This window comes from Juglans regia, chromosome 4, assembly GCF_001411555.2.
Source record: "Juglans regia cultivar Chandler chromosome 4, Walnut 2.0, whole genome shotgun sequence".
Classification (NCBI taxonomy): Eukaryota; Viridiplantae; Streptophyta; class Magnoliopsida; order Fagales; family Juglandaceae; genus Juglans; species Juglans regia.
Genome location: NC_049904.1, coordinates 11,044,450 through 11,064,081, shown reverse-complemented (window position 1 = coordinate 11,064,081; position 19,632 = coordinate 11,044,450). Strand labels below are relative to the sequence as shown.

General features: G+C 37.0%; 1 pseudogene; it reads right to left on the bottom strand.

Annotated features, from left to right (window-relative positions):
• Positions 1 to 9,626: 9,626 nt before the first annotated feature.
• LOC108997898 lies at positions 9,627 to 18,635 on the bottom strand (annotated as a pseudogene).
• Between the last annotated feature and the right edge of the window lie 997 nt (positions 18,636 to 19,632).

The following is a 19,632-nucleotide window of genomic DNA, read 5'->3' as shown; positions in this document are numbered from 1 at the left end:
GTGGCCTTTCCCTCTTCCCTCTTCTCTTTAGCCAAAAATGACACTTGGTGTTCCCCACTTTTGGATTGCATTAGGAAGGTAAAAGGCTTATGGGTGGCATGCGGGTCCTTCCCTTAGCCGAATCCTTCTATTCCATTTATACCCCTTCCAATTGTCAACTAAGTGCATTGTACATTAGGGCAAAAAGGTAAAACAACTCCAAGTCTCTTCCTTTTCCCAAGAGATAAATTTTGCATGAGTGACACATCGCATAGGCGTTTGCCATGCCCTAGCGGTCCAATCTCTCTTCCACTTCCCAAGTTGATGCTTCATCTCCTTGTGTTACTTCCCTAGATGATTCCTCATGTGCCATTGGTCTAAAGGTAACTTAAGTGACAAGTGGCAAGTGAAGAGGTGCATTGGGAATGTGGTAGCCAAAATTCTAGGGGCATATTTGTCCTTTGATACAAGAGTCCCTTCATCTAGTCTTCTAGAAGCTTAATGCATGCTTGACACTTGGCAAACGTCTGAAAAATCCGCAATCCCATGTGCCTCCTTCGGTTTCCCATGCATCTTTTCTAGAAAAACTTCCTTCCTCTTCCCTAGGCTTCTCTTTCCAAGAAAATCTATCTTGGAACTCGAAATAAGGCCAAAACAATGGTCTAGGTGTGTGGGAAATGGGTTGGCCGAAAATCCTTTAGTCTTCCTAGGTTCCTTTTGCCTCTTGATTCTTCTAGAAGGTTTCTAGCATGTTGACAAGTGGAAAATCCTCTAGGGTAGGCGTGCAAGCCACCTCTTGGTGTTTCCCTACGCTTCTCTCTCCCCCTTAGCCCACTACCAAGTCCAGACTCATAGTGCAACACATGCATGGCACATGGCACTAGTGACAAGGGTTTGGGCCATGGACCCAAAGCCATTGGGCTTGGGTTTCTAAATAAGGCCGAAAATCACAAGGCATTCTGGCACTACTCCCCTCATGGGCTCAAGTTGCCAATTCAAAGACTCTAAAGCCTTCCAAAAATAACTAAAGCTCTTAAAATGCTATGGCAACTAAGAATAAATTCTATGGGTCATGCTTAGGCAAGCTTGGGTCATTACACCAACCCTCTCTCTTACCTTCTTCACACAAAGATTCTTCTAGAATCTTGAAGAATGTGTGTGTCCCTTCCCCATGCACCTCTTCCTCTTCCTCATGATTACACCCTTCTAGAGACTCATACATGTGTGACAAGTGGCAAAGTGGCGGTTGCCTTCGGTGGCTAGGCATGTGGATCCTTTGGCCAAAATCCTAAGATCTCCTTTGAGACTTGTGCTCCAGATTTCGAAGCTTCCCTATATGCCTCTTCTCATTCCTCATCATTGCATATCTTCTAGGAACTCACCAAAATTGCATGGGTGGGCATGTGACTCTTAGGGTTCTGAAACCCCCTTTTCTCTCTCTCCCTTCTCCCACTTTCACGTCCAGGTTCAATGTATCTTAGATGTAGGTTTGCATGTGAGCCATGTGGCATGTGGGTAGGTGAGATGGGCATGTGCCCTAGGTGTGCCGAACCCTAGCTTCCTCTCTCATCAAGTTTGGCTTCTTCTAGAAGCCTTCATGCATGCTTGCCAAGTGATAACATTGTGCTTACCGGAGTGCTTCTTCCCTAGATTCAAAATGATGGGGTTCTAGGGAAGCCAAAGGCTCTTTTTCCCTCCAAGGGTAGCTCCCCTCTTAGTCCAAACCCTAATTAGGGTTTTCAAAACCCTTAGTTTTCTTAGTAGCCGAATGCCACTTAGCCCCCTTTGGGCCTCTATTGGGCTACCAGATCCAATTGATTTTCATGGCCCTAACATGTGCTTGTCTTGTTTAGATATTGGGCCAAAATCTAACTAAGCTAAGATCAAATAAATAAAATAACAAGTGAGGTTTTGGAACAAATTCAGGTCGTCACACTTTCAAATCAAGTTCTAACGTTTAGAACAAATATGTTTCAGCTTGCTTGTTCATCAACATTATTATTTTAAATCGGGAGTTTTGTAAGTTAGTCTCTAACTTAATCTTTGATAATATGTTCATGTTTATTGTGTAAACATTGCATCTATGATTTGTTGTTTGAAATATTGAAGGATTCACATGATTTGTATTTCAACCGTGCTATGCTATGTTGTTTGATAATAAAGTTTCACGTTCATGATATGTGCTATGATCATTGTGAGTATGTTCAAATGATATGTTCTAATTATTTCAAATTGTCCATATGTTACAACCATTGAATATGTGCCATGTTGTATGCCATTCACCTGCCATGCTAAGATCATATGAATATGTCACATGTTCGCATGTTAAGCTTTTGCATCTAGAAGATTCTTGACACAACCCAATGCCTGGACCATAAAATATTCTAGTGAAACTCTCCTGTCTACTTTGGAATGAGTAAAAATCGAGTTGTGACCTCAGGTTGACAAAGTACAATCAACGGCCTTTGAAAGGAATCAAAAGGTCTCCGAAGCCAAGTCGTAGCTCCTGTAACACCCCGCTTGATTAATCCTTAAGTATTTTAGATTAGGCATTTAATCTTGGGTTAGTTACTTATATTAAGGTTAATAGTGAGGTGAGCCTTAATCTTTGTACTTATTGTCATTAAGTTAAGGATTTGAGAGGCAAACCCAATAGTGATCTTAGTAAGGCTTTTTAAGACCTTAGAGCATTCATAGGCCTAGCCCAAGAAGACTTGAACCAAAGCCTTAGGAAATCAAGACTAGTTTTGGCCCAAGTATAAGGAAGGCCTTTGGGCCAAACTAGGTGTAGAATGGACCCATGGCCCAATTAGGCCAAGTCCAACATTTTCAAGCTCATCTTAATGGATCTTGAGGTTTCTTTTCAACCCTAACAATCTGGAAATGAGGCCCCTCTTATTCAAACCCAAGAGCCCATAAGCCATGAACCCACACACTTGGCCCTTTTAAAGCCCACAAGACCCAAAATCATGTTTGAGTTTATTTCACCATTCAAGACCAAAAGCCCAATACACCATACCATTGGCTTCCTTCAGCCCACATCATACCCTATGTACCCAAATTAAGTTTTGAAAATTGGCTAACCATCATACTTGAGGTTAGTGAAATTTAAGCCATGCTTTGAAGCTTAATTGTGTGTAATCTTTTCTTAAACCTTTTAATTCAAATTTTCTTGAATTAATGCTTCATTACCTCATAATTAGACCTCACTAATATCCTAGATAAACCTCCCTACATGTCATTAGGAAAAATGACATATCAAGCCCAAACCTTGCATCAATCGGTTTTGTAAATTATCAAGCCCAAATCTTGGTTGAGTTTTGAGAAGATTATCGTGCTTAGTTCAAAACCGGGTCAATTAAGAGATGGTTTGAATGATTAAATGATTTTAAGTTGGAACTTAGCTATGGTATGTCTTAAGCATGATTTCATATAATTTATCATTGTCTTAGCATGATTATAGAAGGTTTAAATTGTGGTTAGAAGCATGTCATGGTAGGTTTTGAATCTATCTTGTTTTGATTATCAAGCATGTATCGGTTTTGAACATATTGGTAATTAAGGATTTCTTAGCCATGATTAAGTGCTAGAATGAACTTGATTATCTAAGAATTAGCCTTCATTATGTCATTAAAGATCTTAGTAACCATTTGTGATTAAAGAAAATCACATATGCATGCATTCATAGGGATCAATAGTTAAGAATACACTTAGGCATCAACTAGGATGCATGCCATGGGTTAGGACTGTTTGGGCATGTTTCACTTTGATTTTTAAAAATCCAAGGGCATATATGGTTTTAGAATTCCAAAAATATGAAGTTTGTAAAATTTGGTTAAATTTGGAGTTCATTTGCAATTAGTGAAAATCTAGGGCCTAAATGGCAATTTTTGAAAGTTAGGGGTATTTTTGTAAATATCCAATTTTTGAAACCTTTCATTTTGAACCTCAGCCATAGAATATTAACCCTAACTTAGTATACACATGATTTACGCAGCTACGACGTTATTTTCAAATTTCTCTGAAAGTTTGTAAGTTGGCTCTAACTTACATCTTGATAGATTATTTATGAATTATTGATAAATTTTTCATTCATATTTCAATTATCATTTTGAGCATAAAATATCATTTTATATGATGTATTGGGTGCATACTTACATGATATGTGAGATTTTTACCATTTTTACCATATTGCATATAAATGTCATTTTCACATAAAAACTTGCTACATATGCACATGTCATGAAATACATTTTTCAAGCATAGCATAAAAATTATTTTTGTCACGGCCCCAAAGGCCAGGATGGGGAATTATCCTAGTGGAACTCTTCTGTCCACTCTAGAGTGTTTAATAATGGAGTGGTAACCCATGGGTTGACGAAGAATAGTCAACAGGCTTCGAATAGGTTCTTTTTAAAGAACACTAGAGCGAAATCAACATGTTATGACACCTAACACTGGTGGGTGTACATATTATGAATTTTATGATGTTACGTTATATTACCAATGCATTGAGAATGAGTCTATAGACAACGTAGTTTCAACGTGAGTTGTACTACGGTCACCGGCAGGTACTTAGAGTGCATGTGGGAACTATGACATTACCACACGTTATAATTACGAATGGCTGATAATGATGAAGGTCAATGATGAAATTGATAATGAAGTTATGTTTTCAAAAATGATGGCAAAAATGTTTATTGAAGGAAAACCTGTGTCTCCATTTTTTTTGAAATGTTGAGGAATCTGGATGGAGACATGCATACTGATTTTCTTCCTGTATTTCATGTATTACATATTTATCATTCTTCATGCTTAATTTTTCTTTGTGCATGTTGGTTGTTTAACTTACTGAGATTGCAAGTAAATTTCACCCCTTGTGGGACCACTATCATTCCATTTGGAATGGTAGAAGTTGTGATAGGTCTTGAGAAAATTGAGCTAGATGGAGCGTTGGATCCAACTAATTGAGGACGAGCCAGACCTTGAGAAGAGACTGTATTTAATCCGGATATTTATAGCCCAAGTCCTTCATGCTTTAGATCGCATGAAGAGAATGATTTGACTTTAATTCTTAGTTATACTAAGTCTATACTGCATTGGTATTTTGAACTTATTGATTATAAATGAAATTGGGATGTTTTTAGTTATTCTAGTGTATTTTATACTTACATCTTTTATTTCCGTTGTAATTATTGCATACTGCTAATTGCATATTAGGATTGCATTGCATATTAATTGTCATGTACAGGGGTATGTGACATTGTGTTGCATGTCCCAAAACTTCAAGTCTCCATTCCATCCCAAGTGGAGGTTGGGGGTATCACAGCGCCTAATGCTAATGGGTGCAAAATGTGATAAGTATGGAGAAGGCGATACTATCTGTTGTATTTATTCTTTTGATGAGGCGGGTCAATCTGCCAAGAGCATTAGTGGGCTAATGGTGAAGGCTTTTCAATCTGCCTAGTGCCTTAGTTATGACGTACTCACAACTGGTCGAAAAGCCTGTGATGTGATGCGGTAACTAGCAGGTGCACATGGTTGTGGGGTGGCCATGAGGTATCCATAAGTGTGTATAAGATAAGAGTCTATGAATAAGTATGGAAATGAATTATTACACTGTTTTTATGTGCCTATAAATTGTTGTGTTTTTTAAAAAGAAGTCTGAATGAGTGAAAAATATAGTTCACAAAATTGCACGCTCATGCTCATGCATCCATGTTCATGTTTACCTTGCATGTTTATGTTATCTTTATGTATGTTTTTTGTATAACTTGTACGGATTTCTCGAAATCTCACTATGGTAGTTTCCATTACCATTCTCCCAGAATGATAGAAGTTGTAGCAGGTTTAAAAGACTAAAAGTAAGATGGAAGACTACCTCAATATGATTAAGGACCAATATACAGTGGAGGCCTATTTTAAGTTAGCTGACTTTTATATCGAAACTGATATGAATCCATGGGAATGGAATCCTTTGAACCCACAATAAATTTGAAAACTCACCCAAGAAAGCCAAAATCAAACCAATGGAAAATTTAGACCCGTTGAGGAACTCGTTTCAAGAAACTAGATTATATGAAAATTTAGACCCGTTGAATAACCTGTCTCAATAACCTAACTAATAAGGAAGAACGCCACAAAGGTTGTGAATTGCCTTTGATAAGTTCAAAAGTTCATTCAAGAATAATAGGAGATAAACTTAACTCACAATGAATAAATTCATCAAATCTCATAAACTAATGAAATGAGGCTACAAAGAGTATTTAAACCAAAACTTAATTAAAACTCTAGTCAAAATAAATCTCCATCTTCCAAAAATACCCCTGAGTGAATAGTATCGCGGCTACAGTACTCGACTACAGTAACTTACATATCTCAATCCTCCAAAAACCCTAAGTTAACATAAAATCATTTCCCAAAATACTCTTAGGCGAAATACATGGCCTTCCCAAAAGAAACTCTAACTGCAAATTAAAACAATCTCTTTCTCTTTTTTGTAACTATGTAGCAACTTTTGAATATGCTACATTTTCTTTTCTTCTTCTTCTTCTTTTCTTCAAATTTTCTTTTCTTTTCTTTTTTTTTTCTTTTCCTTTCTTTTCTTTCCTTTTTTTTCTATTCTTTTATTTTCCTTTCTTTTCTTTTCTTTTCTTTTCTTTTCTCTAATTCAATCACAAACAACAATATTCAATTGTGAAAATCAAGCAATTGAATTCAAACACACAAGAATCGATAATGATGTAGAAGAGAATCAATGGAACGGCACTCCAAGCAATTGACAAACTTGGAGATGCAAGAAACTCTAGAATCTTGAAATCCTAGGTGATGCAAATTTCAGCCAAACCAAAAATCCTAAGAATTTCGGCAGCCTACTTTTTGTTTTTTTTTTTCTTTTTTTTGCAACCCTAGAACAATGAAGCCCTAGAATTAAATTTAAAGATGCAAGAATTAAAAGATAGAATCAGACCCGACTGGAAATCTTGCTCTGAATACCAAATGATATGAACCTGTGAGAATGGAATTCCTTAAACCCACAATCAATTTGAAAACTCATCCAAGAAAACTAAAATCAAGTCAATTGAAAATTTAGACCCGTTGAGAAACTCATTTCAAGAACCTAGATTATATGAAAATCTAGTCCCGTTGAATAACCCTTCTCAAGAACCTAAATTAGAAGGAAGAACGCCACAAAGGTTGTGATTTGCCTTTGATAAGTTCAAAAATTCATTCAAGAACAATAGGAGATAAACTTAACTCACAATGAATAAATTCATCAAATTTCATAAACTAATGAAATGAGACTATAAAGAGTATTTAAACCAAAACCTAATTAAAACCTTAGCCAAAATAAATATCCATCTTCCAAAAATATCCCTGAGTGAATAGTGTCGCGGCTACAGTACTCGATTACAGTAACTTACATATCTCAATCCCCCAAAAACCCTAAGTTAACATAAAATTATTTTCCAAAATACCCTTGGGTGAAATACATCGCCTTCCCAAAAGAAACTCTAGCTACAAATTAAAACAATCCCTAAACTATCCTAAAAACTTCTCTTGAAACCCTAGTTCATAAACATAAAACATATGTGGGTTAAACATCCTCAAGCCCCATTATTCTAGACTAATTCCTATAACTAATAAAATAAACCCTTTTAATAAATTAAACAAGGTCCAAATAATAACTCTAGCTCATGTCTTCCATAGCTTGTATCAAGTGGATCAAAATTAGATCTTCTTCTCTGAAGCCCATCTTGAGTGTTGGAGTCTTGCTAACTTCATCTCAAGTAGATTGTACCAATTATTGCATTGCCTCCTTGATTTTCTTGACTCTTGACCTTGACCTTGACCTTGAGCGTAAACACTTTTTGTCGTCCGTAGTGGAAGAAATTATTTCACCTTCAAGAACCGTTTTGACGTAATTTACCAATTCTTGGAGATTTTTTAACATCAATCTCCAAAGTTCATGCGATCCTAGCAGGGCATTGGATGATGTCCTAACTATGTAGTTTGGCGACAATATGATAAAGTTTTGAGGAATAAGGGTCAAATGTTGGGAACCTACTTTTGTAAAGATGTCTTAACTTAACATTTTGGGATACAATAGAAGTTTTAATTTGGTACCAACTTTATTGTTCAAGACATTATTTATTTTCCACTGCAATATATTCATATTGTTATAAACATGTTAGATGCATTGCATATTAACTATCATGTACGAGAGGTATGTAATCTTGAATCACATGTCTCTGCATTTCAATCTTCGTCAAATTTCAAGCGGAAGAGTGTCACAATAGTTAAAGAATCACAATGAATACATCCATTTTAGACCCAAAATGAGTAAATCGTAAGTTCGTAACCGTTTATAGCAAGAAACCGAAGGAGGTTACATCCAAATTCTATAGTAGCAGCAACCAGAAAGCAGCTGAGCACTTTGTATTGTTAGAGCCTAATAGTTCTTGAATGTCTAACTTTTCTATAGGTTAGGTAAATCAATATCCAACTTCAAGACTTCTTTCTAGGCATAAAATTCATTAACTAGTTGTCCTCTCACTGTGTAACACTTTGAAGAGATGCCTAATATCATCATCAGTAATAGCATCTTGTGGATGTGATTTGTCTTGATCATATCCATCAAATAGTTTGGAATATGGATCACCACTGATATCTAAAAGTTATTTTATTTACAAATCCAGCGTATGATACTACCAACGTATAATACTACTTACTGTGAGATGTATTATAATCGTATAAAATGTTGAAATACTGGTTTCTTTTTACGTAAGTTGATGGGACACCCTCCACATTAGTAGAATATTTGGTGTGTCTATAAGCAAGCTTTTTAAATAAATTTATTCTTGATCCACATTACCTTTTTTCACTCCCAGACCTACAGAATTTAGAATTCAAGGTTTTTAATTTCATTCCGTTCTAGCCGAAATAGCCGGAATTTTCCATACCGAAACAGTAACTGATACAGTGTAATAGGTTGTTCCGTTTCGGAGCAAATTTCGGCCGTTGCATACCGTTCTGGTCCATTTCGGCCGAATTCTATTTCAGTCTGGAATAAGTGCAGATTAAAGTTCAATGATCAATCAGACACTCACGTTTGCATAGAGAGCAAGCGTCTCCCTCTCCCCCATGCTCTCTCTCTCTCTCTCTCACAAGTTCTCAACCATTTCTTTCTCTGTGCTTCTTCTCCTTACTCTTCGTTCATTCCCTCACACACAAGCCCTAGTACTACTTTTCGAACTCAACAGCCATGACTTCATCTCTTGGATCTGCGAACTCAGCCCTGCTCAAGGACCACCTGAAGATTCAGTTTTTGACCTTTCGCGGCCTCATGTCCTCCAACTCTCTTTCTTTGTTCCCACACCAGCACTGCATTTCTTTTGAAAGCTCTTTTTCTTTTTGTCTTTTTTCTGGTTTGGATTTGAAGCTTGATTCCGTTATCTGAGTTAGCTCTGTTTGGATTTGTTATGAATCATGTTATTTCTTGTAACGAGCCTTGTGATTCCTTCTATGTGTTGTAAATGGGCTGGTATATAATGGAAATGATGATGCTTGGGATGATTAACAGAGTGCACGGAAGGTGTTTGCTGAAATGTGAAAATAAGCTACAGGAGAAATGAAAATGCAAATGGCTACGCTTTGGGGTATTCGAGGTCCCCAATTCCTCCAAGAGAACTGAAAATGGTTTCTGCAATAATGTTCCAGATAACCCTTCCATTTCCCTTTCGGCTCCCATATACCCTCTTCAGCTCGTCCAGCATAACACATAACAGAAATAAAGACTGATAAAATGACTGGAAAAGTAACAGTAATAAAATGACAGACAACAAACGAAGAGCTTAAATAAAAAGGCATGGCTTTACTAGCTAGCAATGCAACACTTCATTCTTCTCATCATTAGACGGCACTGTTTTCTCAGCAAGCTCCACGACACTGTTTTGCATCAGGTTCCTAAAAATCTCCTCCCCTTAAAGAACTTGTCCTCATACCTACCCAACTACTTTCTTCTACCGAAAGACCAACCCATTTCACAAGGACCTCGGTGATGTCCCGATTCCCTTGTTGATTATAAAACGAAGGTTGTGGTTGAGTGTAATTGTCACCAAAATTTTCTGCTGGAGATGCCAGAAATGCTACCAAAGCCAAGGACTATAGACATTATTGCCCAAAACTTCGAATCCTTTCTTAGTTCGTGAGGTGGTTCAAAGAATATTTTGATTATCTGGACAATACCAAACCAAATATTGGATGTACTACTCCATTAATGGTTGCAGCTACAGTTCCGATTAGAAGGACTGGAATCTCTGGCTTATTGAGATAGGCAAGGCAGCGAATCGGAACCTTCTGAGATTGCTTTCCTGCTACTAAACCATTATCTAGTTCTAATTGTTAGATATTTTAACATAAACATTAATAAATGGATCTTTGATTTTGTATGATCCACAATAATAAACAATAATAGTAAAAGACGTACCTTTCTCTATCTGTTTGATGAAGAAATGAATCTGGCTATAAAAGAAGGATCACCCTAACAACTTGGCCTCACTAGTGTCTCCCGATGGCTAGAGGCACTCTAATGTTGTAGGTGAGAACCCTTTAACCCCTCAATCCTATTTATAGATTTCTGGCCATCATGAAATCTAAGTCTTTCAGTCAGACTATAATTAGAGATAAGAGTTAATTTTATCTCTTAGGAGTTTAAATCTCATTATAACTCTAACAACTATTTAAAACTCTATCAGATATGGGTGAGTGGGACATAGAGTTCAAATAGAACTCTTACATTCTCCCACTTGGCCCATACGCCCATAAATGATATTTTCCGTTCATGAGTTTATTACAGGAAATTAACCATACTGCGCAAATTCATTTCCTGAAATTTTTCATAGCTTAATTTACATTTCATGAGTTTCGTAATATCAATGTCAAACTAGATACTAATGCGAGTCATGGCGGTCCTCTATTATATAATCAACAAATTCCCTTCCATGTACATGATCTTTGATTGGGACAATTAAGGCTAATGCTATAATGCCTTGGGTTCCAATTCATGTCTATTGTTGACATTATCTTTTCATCATTCATCCACATCATTTAATGTACATATAAAGTGAAAAGACAAGAAAATAGAAACAAAATAACCATAATAGATATCATTGAGTGTCAAAATACAATTCAAAACATTTACAAGCTCATTAACATGTTCATATCATAAGACCCATTCTATCAACATGTTCCTTAAATAGCTTTGCTACTAGACCCTTTGTTAATGGGTCTGCTATCATAAGCATAGTACTAACATGTTCTATGGACACTGTTTGTTTCTGTACTTCCTCCTTAACGCTTAGGTATTTGAGCTCCATGTGCTTGGCACCTTTAGAATACCTATCGTTCTTGGAAAAAAATACTACAGAGGAATTATCACAATAAATTCTCAGCGGCCTGGCTATAGAGTTGATAACTCCAAGCCCTGAAATAAAGTTCCTTAGCCATAAACCATGTACTGTGGCCTTAAAGCATGCCACAAACTCAGCCTCCATTGTAGATGAACCAGTGATTGTTTGCTTCATACTTCTCCATGAGATCGCTCCACCAGCCAGCAGGAAAACATAACCTGAAGTGGATTTCCTGCTATCAGAGCAACCAGCAAAATCAGAGTCTGAGTATCCAGTTACCTCCAAAATGTCAGTTCTTCTGAAGGTAAGCTGGTAATCATTAGTTCCTTGCAAATATCACAATACCCTTTTTTATGCTTTCCAATGAGACATCCCTGGGTTACTTTGGTAGCGCCCAAGCATGCCAACTGCAAAACTAATATCTGGCCTCGTGCAAATCTGTGCATATATCAAGTTCCCCACGACTGATGCATAGGGGATTTTTGCCATCTCTTTGCGCTCCCACTCATTTTTAGGACATTGAGATAGGCTAAACTTATCACCTTTTGATATTGGAGTGTCCAGTGATGAACAACTTTTCATGCCAAATCTCTCAAGAACTCTTTCTATGTAACTTTTCTGAGACAATCCCAACAGTCCTTGTTTTTTATCTCGAAAAATTTCGATTCCGATCACAAAATATGCCTCACCCATATCTTTCATTCCAAAGTTCTTAAAAAGAAAACCTTGGTTTAATAAAGTAAGCCAAGATCACTGCTAGCTAACAAGATATCATCAACATACAAAATCAAAATTATGAACTTACTTCCACTAACCTTTAGGTATATACATCGATCAACAATGTTTTCTTTAAATCCAAAGGCAGTAATGGTATCATTGAACTTTAAGTACCATTGTCGGGAAGCTTGCTTAAGCCCGTATATTGATTTCTTAAGCTTACATACTAGGTGATCTTTGCCCTTTTCTGAGTAGCCTTCTAGCTGCTCCATGTAGACCTCTTCATCCAAACTTCTATTTAAAAATGCCGTTTTCACATCCATCTGGTGTAACTCTAAATCATAATGAGCCACCAATGCCATAATGATCCTGAAAGAGTCCTTTTTAGATACTGGAGAAAATATCTCTTTGTAATCAATGCCTTCTTTTTGAGTGAAACCCTTGGCAACAAGTCTGGCCTTATATCGTTCAATATTGCCTTTTGAGTCGCGTTTGGTCTTAAAGACCCATTTACACCCGACTCTTTTACTCCCTTCAGGCAATTCAACGAGATCCCAGACTTGATTTTGATCCATGGATTTCAATTCTTCTTTCATGGCATCGATCCATTTACTAGAATCATTTCCCTGTATAGCTTGTGAAAATGTTAGTGGATCTTTATTTGTCCCAATGTCAAATTCAGATTCCTGGAGATACACCACATAGTCTATTGAAATAGCAGGTCTTCGATCTCTCTGAGACTTGCGTAAGACAACTGTTCTGGTGACTCCGAACTTGGTTCATCAGTGATATTATCATTCTGAGATGGATAATCATTTACATGTTCCAATGTATCATCGTGATGATCAATTAGAGGAACTATTATCCTTTCTGAGGATGTAGGTATAAGGACATCTATCCATACTTCCTCAATTATCACATCTCTAGGTTCAATTCTCCCACTGATATCACCAAATTCAATGAATTTGGCATTCCCTGTTTCCACTATTCTCGGACTGTGATTAGGACAGTAAAACCTATACCCTTTGGATCTCTCTGGGTACCCAATAAAGTACCCGCTTACAATTCTAGGATCCAATTTCCTTCAATGTGGATTGTAAAGTCTTACTTCAGCTGGGCAACCCCAAACATGCATGTGCCTTAAACTTGGTGTCCTACCAGTCCATAACTCGAAAGGAGTTTTTGGAACTGACTTACTAGGAACTCGGTTTAAGATATACATTGTCGTCTTAATAGCTTCACCCCACAGTGATTTGGGTAAGGTAGTATTGCTTACCATACTTCTGACCATATCCAATAAGGTCCGATTACGCCTTTCAGCAACACCGTTCTGCTGTGGCGTCCTAGGCATCGTATATTGTGCAAAAATGCCACGCTGTTCAAGAAGTTTGGCGAATGGGCCAGGGTTACGGCCCGATTCATCATACTTTCCATAATATTCTCCACCTCGATCCGACCTGATGATTTTCACTTTTTTATCTAACTGCCTTTCCACCTCCATGAAAAATACCTCAAGTATTGAAACAGCTTGAGATTTCTCATGTAGTAGGTAGATATATCCAAACCGTGAAAAATTATCAATAAAGGTGATAAAATATTTTTCTCCACCAAAACATTCAGTGGAGAATAGTCCACATATATCAGTGTGAATTATTTCAAGAAGCCCTTTACTTCTTGTGGCACATTTCTTAGTATGTTTGGTTTGCTTTCCTTTAATACAATTCACACACACTTCAAGATTAGTAAAATCAAGATGCGGAAGTATCCCTTCGTTTACTAATCTTTGTAACCGTTCTTTGGAGATATGCCCCAATCTTTTATACCACAAGTCATAAGAATTTTCATTCATAATGTTTCTTTTAGTTCCAATACATGTTTCATGGTACTGAGTATAGGTATTTTTAATAAATGTATTATCGAGGCAAAGTCGATAAAGACCATCGGAAAGAAACCCAGAACCAATAGATAAATCATTTCGAAACAAATTGAAACTACCATTATGGAACGAAAAAGAATAACCATCAGTATCTAGTCTGGATAAGGAAATCAAATTACGCCTCACAGAAGGTACATATATTGTGTTATGAAGGTCTAAATATTGACCGGTACTCAAAATTAAACGAAAAGTTCCTATGGCTAAAACTTCAACCTTATTATCGTTTCCCATAAAGATAAATCGTTCATTGGGGCTTGGTGTTTGGCTTGTAAGGTATCCCTGCATGGTTATAGAAACATGAACATTAGCACCTGAATCTAACCACCAAGAGTTAGTGAGAACATTTACAAGATTTGATTCAAAACATACAAAGGCAAGTGACTTACCTTTCTTTTCAAACCAAGCCTTACGTTTCAGACACTCAGCTTTCATGTGTCCATACTTCCCACAAAAGTAGCATTTGCTACTGTTATGTCGAACCTGATTAACTTTCTCAGGCTGCTTTCCTTTCGGTGGTCCAATTCGTTTCATCTTGCCATACTGGTGCTTTTTCTTTCCGGCTTCTTTGGTCACAAAATTAACAGAGTAATGACCTTGTTGTTTCAGTCTCGCTTCTTTCTGAACTACCATACTTGCTAACTCATTCATATTCCATTTGTCTTTAATAGAATTATAATGCATCTGGAATGGACCATACTGAGGTGGCAATGAGTTCAGAATAAACTGAACAATGAAGGACTCCTCAACTTTCATTCCAAGGGTTTGTAATCTAGCGGCAATATTGGTCATTTCAAGGATATGCTCTTGCATTCCTTTAGCACCATCATATTTCATGGTGGTAAGTCTAGCCATAAGTGTTCCTGCTAAAGATTTATCTGCGGACCTAAACCTCTCCTCAGCATTTTTCAAAAAAATTTGGGCTTCCTCAGCACTAGGAAGTGAATTTTTTATATTTTCAGCTATGGTCATTTTCATGAACATCAAACTCAGCCTATTTAATCTCTCACATTGTTTATATGACTCTCTCTGATCTCTGTCACTATTCTCAGTGATGGGTGGTGGTTTTGGACTCGTAAGTGATGAGTCCAAGTCAAGGACTCCCAAGGTGAACCTAACTCACTCAACCCATTCAGAAAAATTAGAGCCAGTCAAAACAGGAACAGATGAAGTTTGTGAGTGTAGTGATGTAGATACGCTTACTGCAAGAAAATTTTATCACATAATGCTTTGAGTTAGACACTTATAAATAATAATCAGAATTTAAACAATTATGAATAAACTAATAGTATCATCAAAATCCTCCTTTGAGAGTAGATCTTAATACACAAAGTGTTCTCACCAGTATTAAATTTTGTGGATGAACTAGTTATATCATCAGAATTCTCCTTTGGGAGTAAACTCTGATATACAAAGTGTTCCCTCCAATCTTTACTTTTGATGGATGAACTATAAGTGTCATCAAGACCCTCCTTTGGGAGTAGATCTTGACACACAAATTGTTCACTCCATCATATCCACCTTACTATGGGTTTAATAATTTATCATAAAAATTAAGAAAATCTTGTACCTTTGGGCAACCAATATTTTCTTAATTTTTGAAGTAAATCATTTGCCCTATATTGGATAAAATATGCATGACATAATAATAGCCAAAATAAACAATTCATACACGTATTTAATAATATGCATAAAATCTAATTAATACATGTATATAATAATAACATGTTAATAAATTTAATACATGTCCTTAACAAAAATAACATGTATAAAATTCAATTTTATACCAACAATAACATGTTAATAAAAAATAATACATGTCTTTGACAATAATAACATGTATATATAACAGAAAATAAATTCCAGATTTTTTTTCTAACAAATAATATAAAAAAAAATAATAATAATAATCTGGCCGGTCCGGGTCTGGACTGGACCGGTACAGTAACCTGGGCCGAAACCCGGTTCAATGTTGAGGCTGGTTAACACAGTAGGCCAGAATTCGGGCCTACTGTACAGGGCCCAATTCGATTCTGTTTTTTTTTTCTTTTCTTTTTATTCTTTTTCGAGATGGGCCTTTCTCTCGGGCTGGGCCAAGGCCCACAGCCCAGGCCCTTTACAAACAGAAAAACCAAAAAAATAAAAATAAAAAACTCTCGGGCTGGGCCAAGGCCCACGGCCCAGACCCGCATCACATTAAGAAGAAACCCTACGGGTTCTTCTTCTTCCAGCCTTCCAGCGCCGCAGCACCATACAGCAGGCAGCCTCATCCCGCAATGGTGGACGTCGCCGGCGAGGAAGAGCTCGGCAAGGGTCTCCGTCCACCTCCTGCCGCCGACATCCAAGTCACGGTTTCCATCGTTTTTTTTTTTTTTTTTTTTTTTACTGAATCTCTCCACAAAACCACCGCTGGCAATGGGCTTGAGAGCCCTCTGCCGCCGTTACAGAGATGCCGACGAGGAGGTTCTCAGCCTCCTCGTAGCGTCGTTCTTCCTTAATCGGCGGGACTTTACTCAGGCAGGGACGGCACCCATTCGGGCTTTACAGCCCCTTGTGCCTCCCCTTTACGCCGCCTTATGCGTTGAGCCGTCGACACGGTAGCACTAGCCACCACACACGGTACTCAACCCACACACAGCAGTTCCTCAACCTTCTTCCTCCATTGACACAACACAACAGTTGGTTTTGTGCAATTCCTCAAACGCAACAACGTATACAATAGATGAAATACACTCAACAAAGGCATATACAAATTATGGCACACCAAAACCGAAATACATTAATGGTTATTAGTGCATCGTAATTGCATATAACACAGAATCAATGTTGAGAACATCATCATAAAATTTCTCTTCCAGATCGTAAAACTAATATTTTTATTTTTTCGCAATATGATAAAATCACAATATACGAAAACACATATTCACTGTATATTTTATCGAGATCATAAAAAATCTATCAACCAAGCTCTGATACCACATGTTAGATATTTTAACATGAACATTAATAAATGGATCTTTGATTTTGTATGATCCACAATAATAAACAATAATAGTAAAAGACGTACCTTTCTCCATCTGTTTGATGAAGAAATGAATCTGGCTATGAGAGAAGGATCACCCTAGCAACTTGGCCTCACTAGTGTCTCCCGATGGCTAGAGGCACTCTAATGTTGTAGGTGAGAACCCTTTAACCCCTCAGTCCTATTTATAGATTTATGGCCATCATAAAATCTAAGTCTTTCAGTCAGACTATAATTAGAGATAAGAGTTAATCTTATCTCTTAGGAGTTTAAATCTCATTATAACTCTAACAACTATTTAAAACTCTATTAGATATGGGTGAGTGAGACATAGAGTTCAAATAGAACTCTTACACTAATGCTACAGTATCAATTACATCAAGTCCTGCAAGCACTCCAAATGTAGATTAGAACGAGTGATGGCTGCTATTTCCCACTCCAGATGATCCCTGACTTATGGATCATAGGAGATGCTCTTTGACTCTTCTGACGAAAACTTGAATTCCTAAAAGATTCTGCAGTAATTTCAGGCCTGTTTTGATCACCTAATGTATGCTATGACTTCTTTTTTCCTTCTTGCAAACGTATAAGCTGAGAGTTTGCTCCATCTAGATCATTGAGTAGTTCTGAGTGCGAGCCTTTTTCAACCATCTTTCCTCTGTGAATGAATGACTGTCAGCATTCCTCACTATGCTTAAACGATGAGCGACAATGACAGTTGTTCAATTAACCATGATCCTATTCGATGCCTCTTGCACTATTTTCTCTGATTCTGCATAAAGTGCACTTGTAGCTTCGTTCAGAAGTAGAATTCGTGGGTCTTTCAAAATTGCTCTTGCAATGGCAATCCTCTACTTCTGTCCACCAGACATCTGTGTTCTGTGGTCACCAACAGTGGTGTTTAGTCCCTGTGGCAATTTATCAATTAATTTAGCAGCATTTGCAAGTTCAGCTGCAACTCTTATCTCTTCAATACTTGCACCATCTTTTCCATATGCAATGTTATCTTTAATGCTGGAGGCAAACAACACAGGATCCTGGCTAACAAGACCAATTTTCCCTTTAATCCACTTGAGCTGAAACTCTTTGAGGTCAATGTCATCTATACAAACTTCACCAGCTTGTGGATCGTAGAATCTCTCTACAAGACTGATCACTGTTGACTTCCCACTTCCACTTTCTCCAACTAAAGCTGCAGTCGAGCCACAAGGGACGTAAAGAGAAAATCCATTGAATATTTTCTCATGAGGTTGGCTTGGATAGCTGGAATAAACATCCCTCAATTCAATCTCCCCCCGAAGATCATCCAATACTTTTCCACTTGTGTCAAAAGAACTTATCTCTGGCTTCCTCTCGACTGTCTCAAACATCTTGAATGATGCAGCTCGGCCAACGGAAAATGCACTCAAGGGGGGAGAACTTATCTGGATGGCAGCTCCACTTGCATACCAGAAAGGCCCACTAACACCACACCATACTTGTTGAAGTAATTAGCAAAAGTCTCTTCTGACATTTCATCAAACAACTCCCAGGCCACACGAGCACACTCAATAGCAGTAACTCCATGGTCCATTGTCGTTCCACATTTCCCCGTGAATACACCCAACTCATAAGGCTAGAAGTCCCTACCCCTTGTTTCGATGGCTACATTCATAGGATAATTAGAAACTGCCTTTTGTAGTGACTTCTCGTTGTTTGCAGGGACATCTTCATCATCCTCACCGGTAACAACCTTGGCATTCTTCCAGTTAGTGTCGAATATCCCAATAGCAACGTGATAAGGATGATCTTCTTCAATGCCAATGACAATACCATTGTTGATGATGAACCTTTTTTTTATAAGTAAAAAGCAAATGAATCGAATAATCGTGTTTCCTTCCCAAGGTTACTGCATGAAAACCAGACCATTTCACCAGAAAGAATAACCGAAGGAAACTTCACTGCAGAGTCCATTAGACCCCCGTTGCATCCTTGATTATCAGAGGTATCGTCGTCTGATTATGCCTAAAAAATAACACGGTAGTTGTAGTACAATTTAATTTTAGGATATTGATTAGGGGTGTAACCGGTCCGGTCCGGTTTTAGATAAAATTTAGGACCGAACCGGTATGTACCGGTTTTGTATTTTTCAAAACCGATTACGCACCGGTTACCCTCCTAAACCGGTACTTCCGGTTTTACCGGTTTCCGATCCGGTCCAGTTTTTCGATTTTTTTAACATGTAATTTCACAATTTGTCATTAAAAATTTATTTATAAAAAAAAAAAAGATTTGATTTTAAAAAAACTATTTTATATTTTTATTAATATATTAGACTATATAATAGTATTAATATTAGACTATTGGTATAGTTATAAGTTATATATTAGTATTAGTTATAAACTTTTAGTGATTTAGTATTAACATTTTATGTAATAATTTATAAATTATAATAAGAAATTATTTCATATATGAATATATATGTTATATATAAAATTTCACATAAAAATTTATAATTATACATTATATATAAAACTTATATATATTAATATTTAATATATATAAAATATTTTGTATAAAACTTATATATA